Genomic DNA, 26526 nt, shown 5'->3' with positions numbered 1-26526 from the left:
GTATATGCACACATATGTTGAATGTATGTGGGTGCTAGAGAATTTGCAACATTTTGTCTGCAAGGACTGATAAGAAAATGACAAGAAAGTTTTCATTTGAGCAAAGGTAAAAAATTGACTTGTGATCGCTTAATTCTACTAGACCATCACTTGTGATTATGATGGATAAGGGTGCTAGAAATTAAACAGCTACCAACTAATAGTCCTTAATGACCGTTGACCTTCTAGCAAATATTCTGGGTGTACAATACCGCTTTAATTCATAAAACTCGTGAACATCGCGTTCTTTTTTGACTGACGTGGTTTTTTTACGTTCGACCATTCGGAGCTCTCCATTCAATCATCTGATGTGTGGATTCCGTGTCGTACACATGCGTTTGATTGTTATTGGGCCGAAGACAGCTTTGGAAATCTTGTCTTTGGCGATTTGAGGCATATAAAAGTTTGTTAAGCTGACTAGCTGACTTTTTGAAAGACTACTTGAAAACAAAATTATTTCGTCAATTTTCCGTTGATGATGTTCTCTCTGCAGAATTATCAGGGTGTAGGAAGAGGTGGAATCAGTTTTTGAGTTACTATGTGGATGAATAAAATTAAATAGATTTAACCAATTTCTTCACTTTCCAATCAAAGTTAGCAAACCTAGTAAAGACAATCTCATTTGGAGAAATAAGTGGCTGAACACGTTGATAAATTATAGAAACTTGACGTAGAGTGAAGTGTCTACTTGTGGCATCCACAAAAGGTTTTAAAAATATGTAAATATGACTCCGTGTGAGAGGATCGAATACGGTTTTTTAAGGTGGTTAAAATCAAAATGTCAGAAACATTATCAAAAAAGCCGTCGCACCAATAATATGTGGGGCATGCTACTCCCCCTAACACTATAACAATCCTCCTATTCGGCTGAATTGCAGCCAGGGACCGATGTAACATTTCGTCAGGGTGGAGCCGCGTTTATTTCTATTAATACCGCAGGTACTTGCTCCAGGATTCTTTCACATGGACGTATGGAGGTTATACACTATTGATAAGTTCCCTTGCTTCCACTTCATAACTGGTTCTGCAGAACAAGTGGAACATCGGAAAAAATTCAAATGTCGTGATCTGATATCGTCGTGAGCATTTGGCTCAGGCATATGTGATTTGTCGTCGTCGGCTATCTACCTCCAGTCGAAAGCTGCAATTGATTTCTTCACTATCCTTGTTGTAAAATTTTGGGTTACGTTCCAATAACTATGTGTTTGATGCGATCATCTTGGTGATTAGATTTTTCGTGCATAACTGTCCACCCAGAAGTGCTTCAAGTGTTAAGTGCTGCTCTCTGAAACGACCGATAGAGCTACTCCAAAAAATAATCGTAGCCACTCAGTATTTGAGGGAGACAGTAGTCAATGACTCCGAGTTTCCTGGTCATCCATTGGCTAATATTTGAGATAAGCCTATAAGTCCAGGGCCGTAAGTTGACGACTTCCATCTGCTTTGCCATTTTTCTAACGAATGGTGCTACACAAGCCGCACACTCATTCTTCTAATGACGGCTTAGCTCGTCTCCTTCCATTGAGCCGGCTCCTTGTCGGAATGTCTGCTGGTAATTCGCCCACGATAATGCCTATTAGGTCTCTTGAGATTTTTTTAGTACTGAAAAATATATTTGGAATCAAACTCTTTTAAGTATTCAACTAATCATAGTTTTGGCTACTTGCTTAAATCTAGGTTACTTAGTAAGTACAACAGCCGAAAGAAATTACGAGATGGAGGTAATAACAAAGAAGTCGCCATCTCCATTAAAATTTGCGTACTACTGGTAAGGTATATAATTTTCAATTGAACAAATCCAATTTACTTTTTGAGCGAAAGACTAAAAATAAAATTGAAGAATTTTCTCTCACTAAGCGCGCGCTTGCTTAGGTAGATTTAAACAAAAATCGATTTAATAACAAAATAAGCAGCCAAGGCATAAATAAACAAAACTACAAAACGTAAACAGATTTTCAACACATTTAAGCAGAATGTGCCGGCGCTAGTAAATCAAATAGATTATGAGCGCGAAGCGGGGGGAATAATAGCGTAAGAAGAGGGTAAGAGGGATAAGCTGGAGCGAGCCACAAACAACTAGAAGTATAGAGCAGCTATGACTACGACTATATGATAATAAGCCTTCCGTTAGGCTTACAATTCAGCTGCTGAGCGCACACAATTGAGTTATGCTGCGGGCGGACAAGGGCGCAAGGATCCAAAGGATCTGCGCGCAATTATATCAATGAAATGCAAAGGATTATGCCGCAGTCACGTACAGCGGATTGTTTGTTTGCTGGTTGGTTGTACATACATACGTATGTACTATGTACATGCCAGTGTGTATTTGTGTTGCATGTTTGCAATTTCATGCGTATGTTGTAGCTTTCTGCTATTGTTGATTCTACTGTATGCTGTAAACTGTCAAACAGTCAAATGACAATGATCACGTCAATATTGTTGACAGAAGCTGGGCTGTAGGTTCCAGCCACATATACATAAATACATACATATTTGTTTAATAGAAAATTTAAGCGTGAAATTTCGAAAAAATACAGCCTAAAAGTAGACTAACTGAAAGGAAATCATAGTCATACTCCCCCAATTGTTAAAGTTAGGTCCGGTTTTGGTTCGCTGGTGTATTGCTGCCTTTTATTATAATAACTCTGCATTATTTGCTGATTCCCTTTCTCTTGTAGTTCTCATCCGCTTATGCGCTCATTATACCTTTGCCTTTAATGCGCTTGAGTGCTCTTCTTATCCTCATACATATGTGAGGCATTCCTTTTCGAGGGATTAAGTGCACTTCGCATACACGCGCTTCGTGGCGAGTGGATTTGCAAATAAAAATGAGTTGCACTTGAATTTTTACTCAATCCGGTGTTGTTTGTTTTCTGATTACTTCGTGGCATTTACGCTTAAGCACATCGCATCCTCAGCCCAATTCACGCACGCTCGTTGTTGCCTATGGCAAGCGCCATGTCATCATTATTGTGCATCACATGCGCATAAATGCCGTGCTCATTCATGTTTGTATTTGTGGTGGCAGATAGCCTTGCAAATAAACAAACAATTGCGTATTTAATTGTTGTAGTAAACATATCCCATATGCATTTTTTCGTATGAAATATCTGTTATGGAGTTATGAAGCCCTTCACATATCTGTACCTATGCTGAATTTTATCACATATTTCGTATTTCATATTTCATATTTCATATTTCATATTTCATATTTGTTTGCGGTTTATTGTAATAAGTATTTATTTGCGCGATTGTTGCATATTTGCAGGCGTTTGCCGTTAATGTAAATATTTTCCGAGAACTCGTTTGCCCACTTATCAGTAGTTACATACACTTTCACAAGAATTCCCTGCTTGAAGAGGTGGATAAGTGCATGGATAATTTTTAAACCCAAGCGCATCACTGCTCAAAAATTTTTATTAAATGTTACTTTGTTCACATAACAGCTACTTGTATAACAGTAACAGCCTAACGGAGTTGAAATATTTTTAGACAAATTTATATTATATTAAAATGTTAAGAATGACGAGAGAAGTTGATTTAGACGGCTGTCTGGTCGTCTGTCAGTCCCAACACAGATTCGCTAGAGCGAAAATTTAGATATTTCAAAGAAACTTTCTACTTTTGTTAGACTAAAAAATTGGGTAATAATGACAGCATAACAATAATAGCGGGGTTTTGGGTAATAAAAACATCGGCGTCCCGAAATATCGGGACCTCGGGATTATCGTCATACCGGATTGATAGCCCTTATCCACACTAACCTTCCCTATAACTTACTTAAAAATTTCGCAATAACAGGATTGCGGGATCCCTAAATTCACTTTCCATATAGCGGTAATTTAAAAAACTGAAAAAATCCGGATATCGACTATTAGTAAAGTAGTAAGTCTTATTTGTTATAAAAGTAAGTAGTAATTTAAAAAAAAATTGCATACGGGGCTCAATCCGTGCAAGAATAAGGCCTATCAAAATATAGAAAAATAAGTGTGGCAGCCTACTTTCAAGTAAATATTGATATCTAACGCACTTTTTTTAACAAATTCTAAAAGATATTATATTAAAATTGCAGCATATGCCAAAAAACCTGTCGCAAAAAGTTCCCATAGAATTACATTTTTTTAATTTCGTATGCGTATATAGGGTGCGACACTCGAAGTGTAATCAACTTCAGACCGCTCGATGCATGGGCATCAGCTGTTTATTTGACCAACCGTTCATACGAGAATTTGAGTCATCGATTGGCCACCAGGAGGCAGCTTCCGCCACAGTTAGTGGTTTGGGCCGCTGTAACTACAGGTGGGTGCTCTCCAATCGTTTTCATCGGCCTAGCGCCAAGGTAAATGCGAAATATTAACGGGAATGTACTCTGGAGGTTGCTTTGAAGCCGTGAGCAGGCAAACATTTCGGTATTAGGCCATGGATGACCAAAATGACTCGGCGCCGTCTCACAAAGCTCGTGAATGTAGAATGGCTAAAAAACGACGTACCGTACTTCATAACGTCCACACAATGGCTGTCAAATTCACACATATGCGAATCCGATGGATTATTCTCTCTTATCTCTCTTCGCCAGTCTTGAGGCGTTGAAAAAAAGTCATTATCCATGAGTGGGCCAACTTACCTGCAAGTAACATTCGGGTGGCTTGCGATTAGTTATGAGCGTGGAATTATCAGGTTTCAAGTAAAACAGAAATACAGTTTCTTTGAAGCTATACTGGTGTATATAAAATTCCTTGATACTTAAATTAGACATTTCGTTTTTTTGTGCTTTTTTAATAAAACAAAGAAAAAGGCAAAGTTACACATTGCATCTGTGGCGCCAGTAAGAGGAAGCGGGTAATCACGGTAAAAGCGCAAACACACCAAAATTCAAGCGAAGTCCTCAACCATCTGTGTGATCCTTCTGGAAAAATGTGAAACATATATGGCGCATGAAACAGTTAGAAAGCGCTGTTCCTAAGCAACGACAGGTGGGCATTTCCACTATTTAGGACTGATAGCGGCAGGCTAGTTACCTAAACTGCCAGAAAGCAAAATAGATTAACGAAACCAACGCAAGACTGAGTCTTGTCGAAGGAGTGAACAAGGAAAAAAAAATTGGCAATTGTGAAAAATCAAAATGATTAGGGTACTGACATAAAATACTTAAAAGTTATTAAAAACATAATATTTTATTTTCCTTACTGACACTTAGCTCAACCCTCTTTGTGGTCTTACTTCTAATTTAGTTCGATTGTTCGGTCCCTCCATTATGCTCGAAACTTACCTGAAACGAAAAAAAACAGAAATTTATGGTTATTATGTATTTTTAATATTATAATATGACAAACACAGAAATAAAATTGTGACGCTCATTTTGTGTAAAAAGTATCAGGAACTACTAAATTTGTAAAAATAGATATGTAATATTTTTGGGGCCGTACGGAGAAAAGAAAAATTTTGCTTCGCTATTTTAGGACCTTTTTTGCCATTCTGGTTTCAGGAACGAAAAACCGAATGGTCTTGCCAGGAGCGGTTCCAGAGGTCATTTTTGGGAGGGGAAAATTTTTTATCAAATTCGATATTTGGTACTCAATTTATATGAATCATAATCAATAATTTATGAGTCCGATAGCTTTTGGGAAACTGGAAATTTCCCCTATTTCCCCCCTTGGATCCGCCCCTGCTTAAGCCAAACTAAAGATAATATAAACAGTTTTTTGCCTCCACAGTTTATCAGCGGATATTTGGTGGCGGCAAATATGGCGGCCGGCGTAGCCAAATGGGTTGGTGCGTGACTACCATACGGTATCAAGAGGAACGTTGGTTCGAATCTCGGTGAAACACCAAATACAGAAAAAGTTTTTTAGCGGTCGCCCCTCGGTAGGCAATGGCAAACCTTCGAAGGTATTTCTGTCTCGAAAAAGCTCCTCATAAAAATATCTGCCGTTCGGAGTCGGCTCGAAGCTGTAGGTCCCTCCATTTGTGGAACAACAACAATACGCACGCCACAAAGAGGAGGAGGAGCTCGGCCAAACACCCAAAAAGGGTGTACGCGCCAATATATATAGTATATATATATATGAATATATATAATATATGGGGCATTCTTTCTCAACGGGAGACCCCTATCCATCCAAAAATGTTTTTGACCTAGAGAGTTCTAATAGGGCTTAAAATTTAGCTCTTTTTATCTACTTTTCAATGCAGAGTGGCCAAAAACGAAATTCAAGATGGCTCATTTAATATGGCTAAAAATGTAATCAAAATTCATTAAATTCATTCTAATAACCTATGCCAAAAAAATTCATTTCAACGGAAAGAGTTGTACGAGGTCTCAAAATTTAGCTAATAAAGTTTACTTTAAAATACAAAATGAAAAATTAAAAAATCCAAGATGGCGGCCACAACATGGCGGCTAATTTTTTAAAACTACTCAAATCCACTTAAAATTTATTACTCGGCTATTAGTTGAGTAGTTTTAATATATATATATAAATATGGAGCTGAGTAAAAACTGCTTTTGGGTAGCCTGAGCTGACATGCCCCACGAAAAGACGAGGTGAGGGCGTTTGTTAAGCAGGCAGCTAAATAGAAAAAGCACCTGGTTGTCTCCTGCGGCGCAAGTGGCCATAATAAGTTGTGGGAAAGTACCAGCACTAATGGCAGAGGTGAGTCATTATTAGACTTCATTCTAGAAACTAAACTTAGGGTCTTGAATTAAGCTCAAAGCAGACCTTTGAAACCAAAACTAGGTCAGACGTTTTGTATTTAATCTGATCTCTGACTTATTTTTGGACCATATTAAGGGATGGCGAGTCTTGGGAAATATCTTACCATGACCATCGTTACATAGAATTTGTCAGCCATCTTACACCAAGTGTATGAGCTTAGGGATATCCGAAAAACCGACTAGGCAGTATACGACTACAAATTAAGGGCTTTATTGCCAAAGATATCCACTCAAATATATCCACACCACACATGGTGAACTAGACGGTTAATCAGGTAACGAAAGCCAGGAATAGTTCTTAAAAACTAAGGATCCGGTTTAATGCTATAAAGGAAAGACAAAACCACCTTGGTGGACAAAACAAATAACCTCGTTACGAAAATTTAACAGAACTCTATTCAATATGGCTAAAGCCACGAGAGGATTAGTTAGCCCATAAAGGGGACTTGAAGTTAGGTTACCTTTTTCACTATAATTATAATTCGATTTAGGGCTCCTTTGCAACATATCAGCATGGTTAGGAAAGTAATAAATTTTTCAAATACAAACTGCTAAAAGAACATAGTTTATGCCATATTTAATTTTTTAGCGTCAAATGTTTGGCTTTTTGTTAAGAAATCTCCGAAATAGGTTGAGATGTGTAATTTTTATTCAGCACGGCGGCCGCCGTAGCCGAATGGGTTGGTGCGTGATTATCATTCGGAATTCACAGAGAGATCGTTGGTTCGAATCTCGGTGAAAGCAAAATTAATAAAAACATTTTTCTAATAGCGGTCGCCCCTCGGCAGGCAATGGCAAACCTCCGAGTGCATTTCTGCCATGAAAAAGCTCCTCATAAAAATATCTGCCGTTCGGAGTCGGCTTGAAACTGTAAGTCCCTCCATTTGTGGAACAACATCACACGCACACCACAAATAGGAGGAGGAGCTCGGCCAAGCACCTAACAGAAGTGTACGCGCCAATTATTTATTTTTTATTTTTAATTTTTATTCAGTACGAACCGAATTTTCTCACTTAAATAAATCGCGCTTCAGATTTCAGTAATTTTGTTGTTGTTGTAGATTTACAGTTATTTACTCGCCTCTTTTAGTCGCAAGCTTTCAGATAAGATGTGCGTAATGGCTTTGCAAGCGTGTCATTGTTTGGCATAACCTGCGTATTTTGCATAAAGTATTACCGAAATTGGCGATTCATAAATGGCGCTTACTTCAAGTTAAAGCATCGGACTCGATCTTGTATCACTAAAAGCCGAAGAGTCCATGTGTGGCCTCAAGACATCTAGAAGAGTCTAACCTAAAGTTTACCCAAAGTTCCTAAACGCCGCCTCCCTTAACGCTTAAAATGTGAAATCAGAGTTTTTTTTTAATTTTTTGTCTGTAGGCTATTTTGGTTTGTTGTTTGTAGGCTGTTGTGATCAGCTCCACGCAGTACTGATTTCTAATTAATCTATTTATTCACTTCCTATTCAGCAAAATCTTCTCCCTCAATATTTTAATTTTCTTTCAGATTTCAAGAGTTCTATATATCTTCCACATATCTTTTCAGTATGATACTAAACATGCTTGCATGCTCAAGTCCCCTAATTCGTTTTTGTCACCCTTTTCTCAAAGCTTTCTGTTTCCTGCACTCCCTTCGCCTACAACATTCCACATAAACAACTCCATGTCGACCACACATTTCCTTGTTCCAGTTAAACTTTCCTTAGAATTGTTGTTGCCGCTGTACGCTATTTTAATTTTTTTTGTGCAAAATTTCGCTTTAGGGAATTTGCATTTTTCATTTACTTTCTACGCTAAGTGTTCAGCAAGTCAACGGCTTTGTATTACACGGCACACACAACCCATACCACATACTTACACACCAATATGTACATAGCAGCCAACTCTATGAGAAAGGATTTGCTTCAGCTTGGGTGTGTGTGTGTTGTAAGGAGTAAAAGTAGCTATGGCGCCGCATTAACGCCTCGCATCCACACGTTGTAGCGCTTAAAAGCGCATATACACTTGTTGCTGGCTGTAGCTGACACTTTACATAGGCACACAAACAAAAATGTACTAGCTTAAAAATTTGTGTAGTTGTAAAGCCAGTAAAGACAAGCAAGAAATTGCCTTGAAATGCCAAAGCAGAAGCATAAACTCAGGCGCGAGTTCGCAAACAGACTTATACACAACCACCAATGAGCACACACACACACACACGTGCCCACTGACAGTTATACACAAAAGGTTCACAATTGCTGCCTGCAGGCCTACACTGGCTTAGCGACCGCGACAAAGCAAATCTAAGTAAAGTGACTGCATTTACTGAGGGTCGTGAGCTGGCACGGAGCGTGGGTTGCAGTTCGAGGGCAATTTTATGCGCAGTTAAATGGCAGTCAAGGCGTCAATGGTAACGGTAATTCACTGCGGCAGGCAGTTGGCAGTTTTAGTGAGCAGCAAATATACAACTGCAAATGCTTAAATGGGCAATTGTTGGTTGGCATTCGAGTCATAATCAAGCAAACTGCAGTCACTAAAGGCCAGTAACGTTTTTGCAGTAATGCTTTACCACCGGCGGCATGTAATGGTAATGGCAGTAGTGAAAATTGTCTCTCCGGTTGCATTTTGTTTATGCTCTTTGTGTTTGTAGTATTGTTCGTACTGGTGTTGGCAGTTAAAAGTTCGCTTCCGCCGGAAGTGGCTGCACAAGTGACTTCCCAATGCTTAACCAAAATGCTCTATGACTGTCTGCGCTCAATAGTGGCCCGTAGGCCTGCAAGCACTGCCGGTTGCCTGCTGTCTGCTTAAATATGCCCGTATGTCCTTTGCTGACGCTGTTCATTTGCATTCCGACTTATAAATAAATTTTTGTCGAATTGTAATGAATGTGATTGCCACCTTGCTTTCGAACTGCCAGTGTGCCTTGTACTCGTGAAGTAGAAGATGTGATAAATTTAATGTAAGTTGCAGTCAATTAAAGGTTTTACCCTTTCACTTATAACGCAATGAAGTATTCAGGGTAAATCGACTATTAAAGGTTATATGATTTGGCTTTTTATTGTATAACAATTTAAATAAGCGAATGCCTTGAACACCTTCTATGTTCCTGCTCTGCATTAGTCAGAGCCCAAATGAAATGCTTAGGAGCTCTACAATATGAGAGGCTAGAATGTCTTTCGGAGTTGGAGCTTTAGAGCTTACTTAGATACGTAGAAGACGCAGGCATATTATAAGAAGCCTACTATGATACAAGGAAACGTAAGGGTCAAGCTCCATCTGGTACCAATAGGTCTATGTGATGGCTTTCAGCCAGCCAGGTAAACCTAAATCCACTTTTATAAGCAGATTTTGAAAAAGTGGAATTTTTATAGATACACCTGCGGACAGGATCAGCACCTCAGGCAACCTGCCAGTCAAAGCGCCACCCGTGATGTGAACCAGCGTCCATGGCTTGGCTATTATTAGAAAAGCCTATTATTGCATACCGGTGACCGCCGTAGCCGAATGGGTTGGTGCGTGACTACCATTCGAGAGTGTTTAGATTCGAATCTCCTTTCATGAAACGGCAAAATGATAGACATTTTGTTTCTAAGTCGGTTGCGCTTCGTCAGGCAATGACAAGTCTCTGAGTGTAATTCTGCCATGAAAAAGCCCCTCTTAAAAAAGTTGTCTGTCGTTCGGAGTCGGCTTAAACCTGTAGGTTCCTCCATTTGGGGAATAATATCAAGGCGCGCGCCAGATATAGGGGGAGGAGCTCGGTGAAACTCCTAACGGAAGTGTAGACGGCAATTATTTATTTTTATTCTTATACACATGAGAAGTTTGTAGTGGAATAGTGGAGAGAGTTTTTCGGAATTAATAAGGTGAAAATTATTAATTATGTGCCAAATATTTTTAGTGCAGTCAGCTATTCAGATGCTTTCTAGTAACATTTGTTGTCAGTCTTCATGACATAATATTCAAGGTGGTGCAAAGTTAATCATCCAATTTCGTTTTTGAGTCACGTTTTTACCAAATAAAAAAAAATTTCTTGAGGATGGAAATCTTTATTTTGAGTTTTAAGCCCTCCAATAGCTCGCAAATGCCAAATATTGCTATTTGTAAAAATTATGAATCTTCCGATAGATAATTTTGCGCCACGTTGTACATTTTAATTAATGCAGTAGGTCAGCAGCAAATCTAGTACAAGATTATGCAGGTTCTGCTGTGATGAAGAGGAGTCTATAGAACACTTAACCATCAACGGTCAAGCATAAGGCCACATCAGATAAAGAATTCTCGGCTCGTATTTACTAGAGGAGGAAGACCTACAATTGCTCCCTCCTAAGTAGCTGGCTCGATTCCTCGGTATACTAAATAATTATGATGAAGTATTTAGGGTCGCACTTAGGGTCGCACAACCATTACCATTACCATTACCAAGACAGCAGCAACATTTTAAAACAAATTTAAAATAAATATTTTTGGATGGACTCAATAGCGCAGTGCTGAGATTATATATTCCATTGGATTACTTGCACAACATTAATTGGGACTCTATATACCGTCGCACGTGCGCATTCCACGGAGGCTGTGTGCATTGAAAGGCAGTGCACTCACTGAGCGCTCCCAAACAGGCTTCTACCTTATTTTTATTTTATTTAGAGAGAATTTATTGTAGAACGAAAGGGTTCGTGATTTTATTTATGCTGATCTTAGTTACCATATTTTTCTCACAAAATTTTTTTATTATCTATGGTCGATTATAACTATGAACTGCAAAGTTATAATTTTAATTAAAAAAAAAACAAATCATTATAAATTTCTGAAAATTGTATTTTGCGCCTGCATAATCTTCATTTAAAGTAATGCATATTCCATTAAAGAACTGCATACACGTTTCACTTTGAAGCTCCTACAGGTTATTTTTTCATAGGTCGTCTCTCCTTTGGTTTTTTCAATTTTTTTATTTTATTTCACAACAACTTTTTAGTTCTACCTAAAAACCAAAAAACTACTCACTTTGTCATTAATACTGCACCATCAGCGCAAACCAACTCATTTCACAGGTGTTTGCATTTTAAATAATTCAGCATTTTTACACTTCAATGCCAAATTCAATTGTGACCAACATAAATGAAAAAGGAAGAATGTGACCGACCGCCAAAGAACTGAAAGATATACAATACAAACAGCCATAGTAACCAACCTGATGGCTGTGCAACTGTTTCCAAAGACTCACACACATACGGATAAATTTCTCACTCCCATATTTTAAACGCTGAAACATTGAGCGTACCCCAGAGGAAGCCCCGAAAAAGGAAACCACTGAGTACTCAACACCAGCGTGCATATGTAAGTGTGTGCGTGTGATTGTGGTTTTCCGCCAGCTGGTGTTTTGCAGTGCGGCGCTGTTGGCTTTCAACACTTTCATTCATAAAATTTTTATTTGGCTACTTCCTTTTTTTACTACGTTTTTAACCTCTTTTTCGAAACACATAAATATGTATATGTGCATGTACATACGTATATGTATGTGTAATGGATTCGTGTAAGTGAATAAAATATGCTTGCGAGTGTTATTGGCATGAGGTTATTCATGCATGTATTGGTGGGCTTCTGTGCAAATGTATTGAGGTGTAAGCGGTTGTGTACTCGTATTTGTATTTTCTGGTTATTTGCTTAAAAAGTTTTATGAGTTTTATGCTAATTTTATCACACTCATTCACAACTTTTCACTAATATGAAACTTGCTTTAATCCTTCTCAGCTGGAAAATGGAGTGGTGAAGTACTTTGTCCAGTAGGCGAGCTGCCATGGAGTTACAGAAAAAACTATTAATTTGAGCTCCTTCATTTCTATATTCGCACATTTGCGAATAGGTGTAGGTAATGTTTTTGCAATTCCGTAAATTCAATTTGTCATCCACACGCGAGTATTTATAAATAAATTATCTGAACTGGTAGTTTTTTTTATTTTTTATTTAAACCTATAGAGAAACAATTCCCAAAAGTTACTAAAAACAAGCGAATTAATAACTTAAATAAATACTAAAAAGTATTAGAAGGCATACCCTATTTCTCTCTTTATTTACTTTGTGACTTCTTTTAAACGAGTTAAAGTTAAGTTACTCTCAAACTGGTTCGCATTCGTGGCGCCAAAGCACATTGTCTGTTACCTCACCGCTTCAGATTTTTCCTACTGGTTGTATTCCATTAAGCGTTTGTTGCATTCCCAAGTCGTGGCTGACTTAGTTTTGGGCTTAGTATTTATTATTCATTGACAAGATGGAAATGCTACTTTCTAATTCATTTTATATTAGGAATTTTAAATCAGTTAAATGACCCTTTGGCTTCCGACTTCCTCACGTTTATGTACCGCAATTTTTTCTTTTATTTCCATGCCCACCCTTAAATAAATTAAGAGAACTGCAACGAAAGGGCTGACATTATTTTCGAAAAGTGAAAATTGGCTTAAGTGAACCGCAAATACTTGTAGGACTCCGAATAATTGAGATAAAATTAGCATTTTCACTCGCCAGATTAAAAAATAAGCACCACGTAACCAGTTCATACTCCTTTGAATAATATAAGTATGTATGTTTATGTTAAACTATGCTACATTCTGAAATAACTTCGAAAAGTATTATTTTAAATTATGCTACGTTGTACTCACTAATTTTGTAATGCGTGTTAGGTTGTGAGTTGTTATGTTATGATATATTATGTTTTGTATTTGCTATGTTGCGCTGCCTATTTGTTATTTTAAGTTTTGCTATGTTACGTATTCTTATGGTAAAAAATAAAAAGGGTAAGTAATTTTTCCGACGATATGGTCAGTTTGGATTTTGTCTCGTCAGAGGTGCTGATTTGATTAGCCAAAAGATCGAACTGGGTAAAGCATATGCAGGTGTCGACTCAGGAAATCTTTCATGAACACTAAAATGCATCTCTGTGGCCACCGAGTGTACTACTTTAACGAGTAGCCCGTCGGCCTTAACCTGATCTATATTTGTGTGCTTACATATTAAAAAAAATTAATTCTTATATTTTACATTAACTTTGAACAGTAACTTATACTTGGACCGCCATCTCTATAAAAACTTCCCTATCACTGCCCTAAAAGAAACTTTTTTGAAGAAAATATTAATAGGAGGAAAACATAAAAAAAACATTCTGCATAAACTACACGACTTCTGCATCTAATTGTCGTTCATAAAATTTTGCTGACAAAAAAATTTCAAATTTGAATTGCATTTTCATGAGTATTCGCTAAATTTTATTGCCCTGCACAGTTGAACCCTGAGTTTGATAGTGGACAACAGACAAAGAAAATGTCAATGGAAAAGTTTTACCCCAATTCATTGTCTATCCAAAGAAGACAGATTCTTCAAAATCCACTAAGCCAACAATGTTTGCTAGTTACACTATAGATATGTATGGGTTTATATGAGTTGGGTAGCCGCGCAACTGCCACACATTGTTGCAAATGCGCAGCCAATTAAAAGCAGTTGACATTTCCGCACTATGAAATGCAGCCGTTGAAGTGAAGCGGAAAGCGAACACAAGGAAACGTATGCGAGGAAAGGAGGAATTAGCCAAGGCCTTGCTGAGGCAAAAACATCAATGTTGGGCAAATAGCTTTGCAAAATATTTTGTTGCTAAGGCAAGTGGGGAAATAAACTCTTATTGTTCGCCTAAAATTATGCTAAGCTCGCGAGTGCAACATAATAGTTAGTAGTTGCTGGCGGAAAACTTTTGGCGACAACAAAGTAAGTGCCACCGTTGACGAGCCAACGCGCAACACTCCAGCATTGGACTCCGTCACAACTGTAGCCTCGTTAAGTCGCACAGTTGCACTGTTGCCCACACAAACACCCAACCGCAGCCTCTCAGTCTCTCCCCTGCCGCTCGCTTCAGTCTGCCTGATTAGCCTGGTTGCTTAGCGCCGACAATCCGTGTTTTGGCCGCTAAAGTTGTGCCTTTTGTCAGCTTACAGCAAACTGCTTCCGCCCATGCAGTGGCCCAACTTTGTGTCAGATTTTTGTCAACATTTGTAAAATTTTCAATTTTCATCATTCGTTGACGTTCATCGTTGTGCGTGTTTTTTGCTTTTATTTAGTTTTTTTGCCTTCTTTTTGTATTTGGCAACGTTTATCAGTTCTCGGTCGTTGTGCTTTGTTGCCTTGGCGGAAGTCTGGTCTGTGCGGAATAGCTGCTGCAACAATGATGTTGCACTGCAATCATGTGCATACACGCATACTCATGCACTCTCTTGTATAAGCAAATGCACACATATGCATTCGAGTACATGCAGTTCACTGGCTGAGCATTCACTTCCGCAATTCATCTCAATTCGCATAGTTCACAGTTGTTCGCAAATTTTACTTTCAAGTTTTAGTTAAGTTTTTAGTTTGGTTTTATGTTTGAGTTGGAGGTTTCGGCGAATGCGCTAAAAAGTATGCAATGAATAATAAAACAAAAGACCAAATTGTGTGTTTGACTGGCATCGACAAAGCTTCCGCATCTTTCTGGTAGCTAAGATTGAAACAATGTTGCTATTCACGATTTTTTTATGAGTGGTTTGGGGAAATGTTCTGGGATATGCTCGCAACTGAAGCGGTGATTGTTGCCACTTTTTAAAATAAGTTTAAAACCCCATACTAATAGGTTAAATATAGAGTGAATTTTGATATACACGAGCTGAGATATTCGAGGTATTACACTTTGTCACAAATTTCAAGTTTATTTCTTATCCTGGACAAATTTCATGTGCACGTGAAACTGCAGATTTTATATAGGAATGCTGCATAATCAGTAGGAAGAGTAGGAAGATACTATTGTGTAGCTAAGATTGAGAAATGTTTGTCGTAAGCCTAGCAAATATTCAGCAGCCAAGACAAGAAAAAATCAATACATAAATTTGAATAAAAAACAGGGCCCAGCTGGATTAGTGTATGAAAGCATTCTCTTGGAAGTTGCTGTGCTTTGATGCTTAACCCTGTTGGCATAAGCATTGATTTCAAATATTTTGTATTTTATAGAATGCCGATTCCTAGTTATTTAATCCATGACCCCTTCACAATGCTTGCATATTGATTGGATAAAGCTTGCGCTCAGAAGAATTTTAGAAGCTATTTAAGACGGTGCACCGCGGTGGCCAAAATACTTGGATGGCATGACATGAAATCGCTCTACATGTGCTCTGAACGATCTTAGAACTAACATTTTTTCAGATCTTAAATTCCCTGTCGAATGGAAAATATCAAAAAATATGACAAACCAAGAAAACAAAAAATAAAACAAACCAAGGACAAATATTAGCAAAAAAAGCCACATAGCATCGAATTGCGAAATCTAGCTCTTGTTTTACTAAGTTTTTAATAATAAAAATATTTATTTATTTTTTCTAAAGTTAAAGTAAACTAAACAGCTTAATTGAGCAGAAAAACATAGCTAGATAAAGTAAAAGCAAATTCAATAGAATTCGAGATCTCATTCAGTTCAAGAAGAGAGCTTGCAATGGGAGGATTGCAGGCATAATTTCTTCTACATCTATTCAAATGAAACGGATATTTATTACGGAAATACTTGGTAGTGACCGGAAAGTTAATCATTTCTAGAAGAGAGGAACAGTTATGATGCCATTTATATATCAGTTGGTTTTTTCAAATGAATGTACCTTTACGTATGATTCTTTCTCCTAGCGAGGTCAAAAGGATTTAAAAACGTTATCTGCTTGCGAGTAGTCATTGAATGCTACTCGCTGAATGCTACACAAGAACCTTGGCATACAAAGAGTGTAATTTTTATAATTTCATCTTCTGCATCTGCATCTTAAAGCAAATGCATGATTGTCCCCACAAGATCTCCACAAAAGTATTGCAGCGAGTCTAAAAACTTGTAAAAGCATTTGTGATGCCACAGAGCTTGTGCCATGCAAATCAAAATCGCCTTACCCGCCGCAAATGCATTCATTCATGCACGCACACTGAACCAGAAGCTCAATGAAGAGATGCACAAATGCACAAAAGTATTACAATATTAGTATGAATCTGTGGGTAGCAAAAAAGAAAATATAGCCAGTGTTGAAGGGAGCGCAAGAATATTAGCAGCGCTAATGTTGCATGAAGGTACTGTGTGTGTGTGTGTGTGCATGTGGAGCATGCCAAGAAATTCAAAAAAGCACACACCGATAATAGCAGCAAGAGGGCTCTTCCATGCACATGTGTGTGAAGAAACTTAAGCGGAAACAGAATTGAACAAACGGCGAAGGTAACGCGAAAGGGAATTGGGGAGTGGGGGAAAGTGGCATAATGAAATTCGAAGTGTTGGCGGTACGCAACTGGCATATCAGATTTATGACTGAGTTATAGTGAGCGTGAAGAATATGTGAGAAAACAAAACAAGAAGGAGAGTTATAGTATTATCAGTGTCTCAGTGTCTCAATGTGATTGTTACTACACGGCGCATACAAGGGCATACACGTTTACCCTTTCATGGACTGTGTAACAAATGCAATGAAAGCAGGCAAATCGTAGCGGATGGATGGGTTAGATCCGTGCATGCATAACGTGACAGGAATACAAATTCGCGCAATTACGCCTGCCACATGCACAGTGTTGTAAGTATAAGGACAGTGAGTATAATAAGCGCATACGATACGAGGAAGGTATGTTCTATCTGTGGGGTATATAAGTAGATATGTGATTTTTTTACACATACATACTTGCATTCATGAGAACGCAACAGTCGTTTGGGCAGCGCTTGGGGCGGCATGGGTTCACTTTTGTCTTATGTGTGAAGAAGGAAGTGGCTTGCTTAGGTGATGAATTAATGTGCACAAGCTGGTGGTATGTAGGCGCTAATAAGTTAAAAATGACAAAAAGTGATTTAAATGGTCAAAAAAAGAATGAGGAAAACTTCAAAAAAATATTCCAATGCAAAAATTGGGGTTTAAGACGACGTTTTTATTCCCCGACTCATATATTCTATATAGCATTCATAGCTAACTGCAAATTTTAAACACATTTTAAGTTAAAAAAATTGCAGCTATAAATAAAAAAAATATATATATATATAACAAAAAATTGTATTACTAAAATAAATCACTAAGCAGATAAAGGCACTTCCCCAGAACCGTTACACAAAAGCATGCACAATACATGCACATGAACATATACAAAAGATTGAATACCAATGCCAATACAACTAGAATTCTCACTAATAGTTCTTAAACACACTTAAGCGCCTGTAATTATGCAATCGTTTTACACGCATGCATGCAACACAGCACAAAGTGCTCTTAAGCATACCAGGTAAATGCAAGCACACATCCATATAGTCTCTATGAGAATGCCTGTATGCGTGGGTGTGCGAGTATGCCCACACATGCAAATGAATAGCACAATAAGTATACAAGTTGTAAGCGGATTTCATTCGATTTGTGCCACATCTAACTTGTTTGTTGTTATTGTGTGAAAAATATGATGAAAATGGGATGCGATATGAAATATTTCTGCTAACCACTGCATTGAGTGCTTATAAAATATTGTACATTTACTTTTGTTTTTTTTTATATTTATTTTACGCTTTTATTTTGTGCAACTAAAAGTATGCAAGTTGTTTTAATATACTTTATATTTTTCCTATTTAATAAGCTTATTTTTTATGTGTTGCTGTTAAGTATCCATAAGCCGTTGGAGTGGTGCAAAAAGTGTACTTAATGGAGTTTTACTTCATTCTCGCATTCAAGTTACAGTGTTGAACAAAACCTAAGAAACTATAAATGAAAAAAAAAACTTACTAAATGTAAGTTTATGAAAAACCTGCTTAACGCAAAAAAAGTTGTGATATATTGAATTCTAAATTTTTCATTATTCTAGTAGCATTTTTAATTATTCTGATAGAAAAATACACAATGTCATTTATCAATTTAAAAGAAATAGCCTTTCAAAATTCAAAGTTAATACAAATCTCCGAAAAAGACGCTTAATGGGTAGTAAATATTCTAAATTAATTAAAAAACGGGTAAAATTGTTAGCTTATTCAAAAAACGTACATTCGGAGTTTTCGGAGTTACTCCGAAAATGCCATTAGTACTTTATAAAATAACTACAAGCAAAAACAAATATATAAACTAGTTTCTGAAACTTTCAGAACAATTCTGAACATTAAAATTCATGAAAAAGTTAAAAGTTTAAAGATAAATCTGATTTGTTCAGAGCAATGAAAAATCTAGTAAAAATTAACAAGTGTGCATTCGGAGTTTTTCGGAGTAAAAGCTAATCTTTAACTAGTTACACAAAAACAGCTGCTTAGGTTAAGCGCGATACTGTAGGTTTTATTCGTTTAATACGAAAATTCCCCCAATGCAGATTTTATGCGCCGTTGCGTCCAAAAGTATGCAATGATGTATGGAATAATATAATTTTTGATTGATTTGAAAAAAAAAAAAATGTGCAAGCGCATATTTGCTATTTATTGGAAGTGTTTGAAAAAAGCATAATAAAACTCTAGATTTATGTATAGTATATGAAAAATTAAAAAGAGCGCTATCGCTCAGGCAGCGACTAGGAATATACTCAATCTGCTCAAATTGAGCGAAATTCTATTTTTAGAAAATGCACTTTCGGAGTATTTCGGAGTGACTCCGAATATATCATTTAAGGTTATTCGGTGTAATGTGAGCAAAAACAAACAAAACTAGAAACTAGTTTCTAAATTTTGAATTTGGTATTATTTACTCCGAAGTGGTTAAAAAACTCCGAAATAGTTTAAAATCATGTTTAAAGTAATTCTGGAGCTGGCAGCTTTGTAAATTTTTATTTTTTTTGGATCACAAAATAGAAAGTCAGATATTTTTTTGTTGGAGGTAATTTCCAAAAAAGTTTAATAGTAGTTTAATTTGGGAGTGTTTGCAATAGTTCTGAGTAAAATACTATCATACAAAGATATTATCTAATGAATTTTCTTTAAATATTTATTTTCGGAGTAATATTTTATGTGTCAAAAAATATTATGCAATGCATTTTCTTCCAGCTTTTCTTTTCGGAGTAATATTTTATATCCTAAAGAATATTATCTAAAGATTTTCTTTGAACATTTGTTTTCGGAGTAATATTTTATATCTCAAAAAAGATTATCTAATGCATTTTCTTTAAATATTTTTGAAAAAATTTTAAATGCAAATTTCTTTTAGTAATTACATTAAAAATTTATAACCATTACCTATTCTTATGAGCTTAGAATAAATTTTAAAGTACTTTGGAGAAATTAGAAGTACCTGAAGTCAAAGTTTATATTTAAACGTTTTACATTTCAGTAGTTCTTGCAGTAACTGTGCTTATAAGCCTCCAACTATTGTAGTTTAACTAAATTTCGGAGTCTTTCGGAAAAAATAAATATAACCTGCAGAAAAAACAATAAAGGTGCAAATGCTTAAGCAGCAAGGCTTTTGGAGTGATAACCGAAATTGAAATAATTTCAATTTTTTTCGGAGTTGTAAAAATTAAAATTTGCTTATGATAGACTCTTAAAGGATAATTGAAATCTATGCATATATATGATTCTAAATAATCATAATATGAAATGAAAACAATATACGCCCACTTTGCTCAAAGCACATCTAGAAAGAGCTATAAAATCGCCATCACCACTTTAGCCCATCAAAGTTTGCTGCTCAAAATTCACTCACTCGTCGATATAAACTTGTAAGTGCATGCATTACGCTTATGCATCTCAAAGTACAACCCAATCAAACAGATTTTCATAAGCCATATTGGGACGTGCGAATAAGCGTTGAGAGCCATCAAAGTGCAAGGGCACTAATTTATCAATACCCACTTACACATACCCACATCAACTTGTATACGCCTGCTAATTTGAGTTATACGAAGAACTCATAAACACCTAAAAGCAATCGCTCACCACCGGGGAATTTTTGTTGGTATTTCGTTAATTTTATTTTATTACAAACAGTTTAGTGTTAGATATAAAAATAAGCTTCAGCTTGAATTTTTTGTGCATGAAAAATGTATAATTTCAACTACCAGAAGCATTAAGAGAGTCAACACATCACCTCATATGAAAAATATATGGCATATGTGTGATATATCTTATAGTATACATACATGTGAGTGCGTGTATGTGTGTATGTCCATACGATCCATCAAAAACTCCAGAAGCTATCAAAAGCAGCGTGACAAAATTATAATGACCGGCCGTAAAAGTCAACCATTCGCCCGGACGCGCTAAGGGAAGTGCCCAACTGGCTAACGTTAGAAGGCGGACAACACCAAAACACGCACCCGCTCTTTTATGGATTTATTTGTATGTAAACATATCTACATGTTTATATACTATGGCATAAATATAGGATAACCGCCAATTTCTTTCATTGCCCGTGCGTGTCCTTGACGCCTTGACGCTGCTCGTCGTCTTTCATATTCCCAAGCCGTTTTAGTATAATAGCCAGCGTTTTAAGTTTAATCATAAAAATATTGCATGTCTTCCGCTGGTGACTTGTTTTATGTTTCCGGCTAGCGGAAGTATTTGTACTTGCCTGCTGATGTATGCGTTTGTGTGCATGTGCGTGTATTGGGTGACCGCTGCAGCAAGGATGTCACTGGTAGGGTATTGGATACTCTCTTTTGTACCCATTTTCCTTATGGCACTGGAAAAGCTTCAAGTATACCTTGATTTTGGTGTGCTTTTGTTGTTTTAGTGACACATAACTGTGGTTAAACGATATTAGGAAGTTATTCTCCTTGCTGCTGTGCGAATGGCTCGTAAATAATAAAAGTTGAAAGTGTTAAGCGGTAGTTTTTTATTTCTATTTTGTGTTAATCATTGAAAGTTTCCGAGTATTCTCAATTCTATTTTGATCGCACCACTCAACATATGCGACGTAATAAAACAGCAGATGCTATGTGGCACATAATTTTATTATTTACTTGAAATGTTCTAATAAAAATTCCTTCATGCCGTTAAGTGGAAACCATGAAGCAATAATTAAAGGTGATGTAAGTAGCCTAATTTTCACCCTGTGTTAGCCATCTTGAAGCTACTTAATAAATCCTTGTTGTCCTCTTGGAAAAGCTACTTCTTATTTCAGAGCAAATTCTAAAGAAAAAGTACTCAAAGCGTAGAAATTAAAACTTTTGCTGAAAAAGTTACCAGGCAATACTGTTTTGCCTATTCTATTTTGTTTAGACTTTCGCATCTTTCAATTCTATTGAAAGTTCTGTGAAAATCATTGTGAAAATTACAGGCATTAATTGCTCTTGAAGTTTTGGGACTTTTGATAAATAGCTGCCACATAGCCACATTTAGGTACGTCTTCCGTTGCAGATTATCAATCTGATTTTTTGTTAATAACTGCTTAAAATTTATATACACAGGTGTGATTAGATCCCGTTGCTGCCACCAATACTTTGCGTTTCATCAAAAAAAAAAGAACTTAGTTTTAAATAACAGGCATTTATCCACGTAAGCATGATTTCTGTGACAAAAAATAACACTGCCACTTAGCATCTTTTGACCACAGAAACATACGAGGGTTGCTATTAATATTTCTGGTCTACAAAGTTTCTAGCAGTTTGACACTTCAAAAAAAAATTGCTTTATCGGCCTAATATATTTAGTAATCATTTAAGTAAATTATAAGAAAAAAAAATGCCAAAGAATAAGAAAATAAACGGAAAAAAAGATTTCTTGAAGTACTTTATTTTTAATAGCTTAAGATTTTTCGTGAAATAACATTTTAAGTATATTAAGAAAATTGAGATTTTTAGAATACTAATATAAACAATATTTAAAGTACAATAAAGGAAAACACTCTAAACACTACATTTTTCTTGACAATTTTCGCGGAAGATTTTATCAAAAATGCCTGTGCTTTCTTTACTATTAATTTTTGGATTGAATCTTTTAACAGACGAAATATGCCAAAACCAAACTGTGTTTTGTGCCACAAAACGTGGACAAAAGAGAAAGTTAAGTTTATTCATGCTCCCAAAGACGAAGTGAAAAGAAAAAATTGGGTAAAGTCATGCAGCACTTCGTTGAGGCCAGGCAAAAAGTTTGCATGTATCACTTTTCGGCAAAGGATTGTATAGTGATGCTCTTCCGATGCCTATCGAAATTTTGCATTGTTGGAATGAGCCTGAGACAGCCCCTCATTTAGTTGACGCTTCTACGCAAACAGAGTAAATTCTTTTTTATTTGAAAAGTGTAGTTTTATTTAAACGAATTTTGATTTAGATCATTTACCGATTTTCGTGTGTCTCAACTGGAAAAAGAATTGGCCTATCTTAAGGAACGACTAGTGAAACTGGATGAATTCAAATCAAACGTCAGTCAAATACTTTCTGAGGCGCAAATTAAAAAGTTAGAAGACCCGACCAAAACAATTCATTGGGCTTGGGACGATATGGCACAGGCTATATCCTTGCATTCTGCTGGGCGAAAGGCGTATAATTATTATACAACAAAGGATTACCGTTGCCTTTTGAGCCGACTGTCTCAAAATGGCTGCAAAAATTAAAATTTGAGGACGGTATTTTAAGTTTTTCATTGAGCATGATGCGCAGCGTAAACGATGCCCCGTTATAAGATAGGTTGTGTATAATAAGCTTCGATGAAATGAGTGTGGAATCGGTATTTGAATACGATTCTTTAACTGATACGGTGCGCAAACCATGTAAGAACGTGCAAGTAATGATTGTGCGAGGGTTAAGGTCTTCATGGAAGCAGCCGATATTTTGCGATTATGATTGCAAAGTTTCTAAAAGCATTTTAGAAAAGGCAATCAGCAAATTATATGACGTTGGCTATACGGTTGTTGGAATTGTTTCGGATATGGGTTCCGCAAATCAAACCCTATGGAAGGACCTAAACATTTCATGTGTTACGTGAAGGTCGTTTAAAAACTAGGATTGATATTTTATAGATACTTATTTATATTTAGATCAAACATGGTTTTGCCCACCCAGCGACAGACGGAAAGGTTTTCGTATTCGCAGATGTTCCACATTTGCTGAAACTGTCATCATTTCATCGACACCGGGTATTTATACAAATGCACGCTCTTAACGGCAAGACCTATCGCTCAGATTCTTGCGTATACGTCATTGTCCGATGCTCGAATAACGCACAAGCTAACGGAGCTGCATCTAATCGTGCATCATTTAGGCCGCCAGAAGGTGAAGTTAGCAGCACAGTTGTTTTCGCACACCACAGCAAGTGCAATCCGAAGGTGTTTTGCGTTGGGGCTCGATATGTATCATCCCATGGAAACAGCAGAGTTCATTGATACGCTGAATGATTGATTCGATATTTTCAATACAAAGTTTTCGTATTTTCAAACTGCTGCTGCAAAAAAGCCCTATGGGGTGCACTTGGGCGAGCAGGATGAAATTATAAGTAAGATGGACGCCTTGAACGATGAAACACGCGCTTATGGACGAATTTCAATGTTGCCTTTTCAAGAGGCATACAACTAAGCAACCAGTCCCTTAGGGACTTATATCGTTATGTTCAGGAAAAGTACTGCTTTCAGTACATTCTGACTTATCGATTAAATCAGGATGTACTGGAGCATTTTTTCGGGGCGATGCGTGCCAAAGGCGGGTTGTATGACAATTCTAGTCCTATGGAATTTAAATATAGATTACAAAGATATTTATTAGGTGAATGAATGCATATATTACTCATTTCTGAATAACTTAACGCTTTCTATTAACAGCACCAAATTCTTCAATATTACACTTGTTGGAGGACTTTGATCGGTATCTCGTGAATCATTTAAGTATTGTGGGCTTCCAATGCCTTAATTAAAGTTGGTTTATCTACAAATTATTTGGACTTAAGATATTTTCACAAATAAAGCTCGAAAGGTGTGATATCACACGATATTGGTGTTCGATCCACTGGTCCAAGGCGAGAGATAAATTGCGTACCGAGACGATGACGCAGTAAATCCATTGTTTCATGGGCTGTATGTCAAGTAGTGTCGTCTTGTTGAAACCCAGATGGATATGATATCGCAGGACCCAATTTTTGGCATGAAAAGTCTGTTTATCATGACGCGATAGCGTTCGCAAATCCCTCTTACATTGGGGCCAGCCTCGATTTTGAAGAAATATGGCCAATGATTCCTCCAGCCTATAGGCCGCACCAAACGATTGCTTTCTCTTTTGAATGGCTTCGGGTTGCTCCTTAGCCCAAAGAAGGCGATTTTGCTTATTGACTTAGCCATTAAGCCAAAAATGGGCCACATTGCTGAACAAAATTCGGATCCTAAAATGCGGATATTCTGTGAGTTTTTCAAAAGCCCAATCACTGAAAAAACGTTTCTTTGGAAGATAAGCCGGCTTCAGATTTTGAACTAACTGTATTTTATACGCTTTCAAACCAAGGTCTTTGCCTAATATTGCCCAACTAGTGCCAGACAGACAGATAGACAATCGATTCTTCCGGCTCTTCCGCAAAACTACAATTTACAGCCGCAATATTCTCTCCACCTCAGGCTGTACATGGTTTAATCGGTCGATGAACACTTTTCACAGAGCGCCGATTTTCGTTATGCAATCGTACGATTTGTGTCTTTCCAGCAGTCTTTCCATGATAAAATGCCAATGAATGCTAAAATAAAAAGTATGTATTTAGTTTGACAGTAGTCACGCGTGATCTGTCCAAAAACCCTATTGGAAAAATTACCTACAATCTGTTCACTTATGGTAAAAAAATTCTGTGCATTCTTCTTTGTTATTATTTTGTGAAAAATAACTTTTTTTTTGGCTAACTTAGTAACATACGCACTTATTAGGTTCCTCTGGCTATCCATCTCACTTAAAAGTGCGTGTTACCAGTTTATCTGAACGTCCGTGATACTTTTTCTTAACCATTTATTTAACTCTTACAGCCAAGGATTTGTAGAATATGAAATCATTTATAAACCCAAAATCCTTTCTTGCTTTTAACTACTGCTCCGAGCAGCGCAAGTATTAAATAGTCGTCAGTAGTAATTGAATTTGTTGTGGCAGCCTTCATTTGCCAGCAGCTCAGATTGCAATACAATTGTGGAGTGAAGTCAAATCGAGTCACGACTTAATCCACTGCCGTAAAATTTATTGACTGACGTTCACCTCAGCCGATACCCGCTGTTTGCTGCCTTCACTACGTATACTCGTGTACTTTCTGTTGTGTTGTTGTTTTATTGCGCCGATTTTTATATTTAGTGGCTTTGCTGGCAGCAGGTAATACAGCGGCATCTCATTCCATAAACTACTTTTATTGCCACAAATAGCGCAATACCAAAGCAACACTAAAACCAGAAGCAACAATTGTGAAAGAGTCATTTAAGTGGAAGAACAAGAGAAGATGCAGCAGGTAAACCTTCAGCCAACGACACACGAAATAGCAACATAACTTCAGCCAATAAATAAGCGCGTCTAATCTTAAAAGCACTTCATTAATTTCATGCCACAATAAAAATGGAGATGCGGGCGTGAGATGGTGCACTAAGTGCATAGAAATGGGGAAGGAGAGGGAGGAGAGGAATACGCTCATAGTGCGCTAGACATTACAAGCAACAACAAGAGATTGAAGAATTATGTGGAAGCATACAAACTATACTAGGATATCAGCCTGCAAGTGGCATTAAAGCACACACATACACACATTTACACATATACACTCGCTGTTACCGATAAGGTTTAACTTAATAAGCCACAGAGGAACAACAAACCAGTGCAACAACTGCGGTGTTTCAAGAAAATCAGCCCCTTTCCCTTGCACTGGCTGGGAGTTGCAAT

This window comes from Anastrepha obliqua, chromosome 3 (genome assembly GCF_027943255.1).
Source record: "Anastrepha obliqua isolate idAnaObli1 chromosome 3, idAnaObli1_1.0, whole genome shotgun sequence".
NCBI lineage: Eukaryota > Metazoa > Arthropoda > Insecta > Diptera > Tephritidae > Anastrepha > Anastrepha obliqua.
This window is presented reverse-complemented; position numbering follows the sequence as displayed.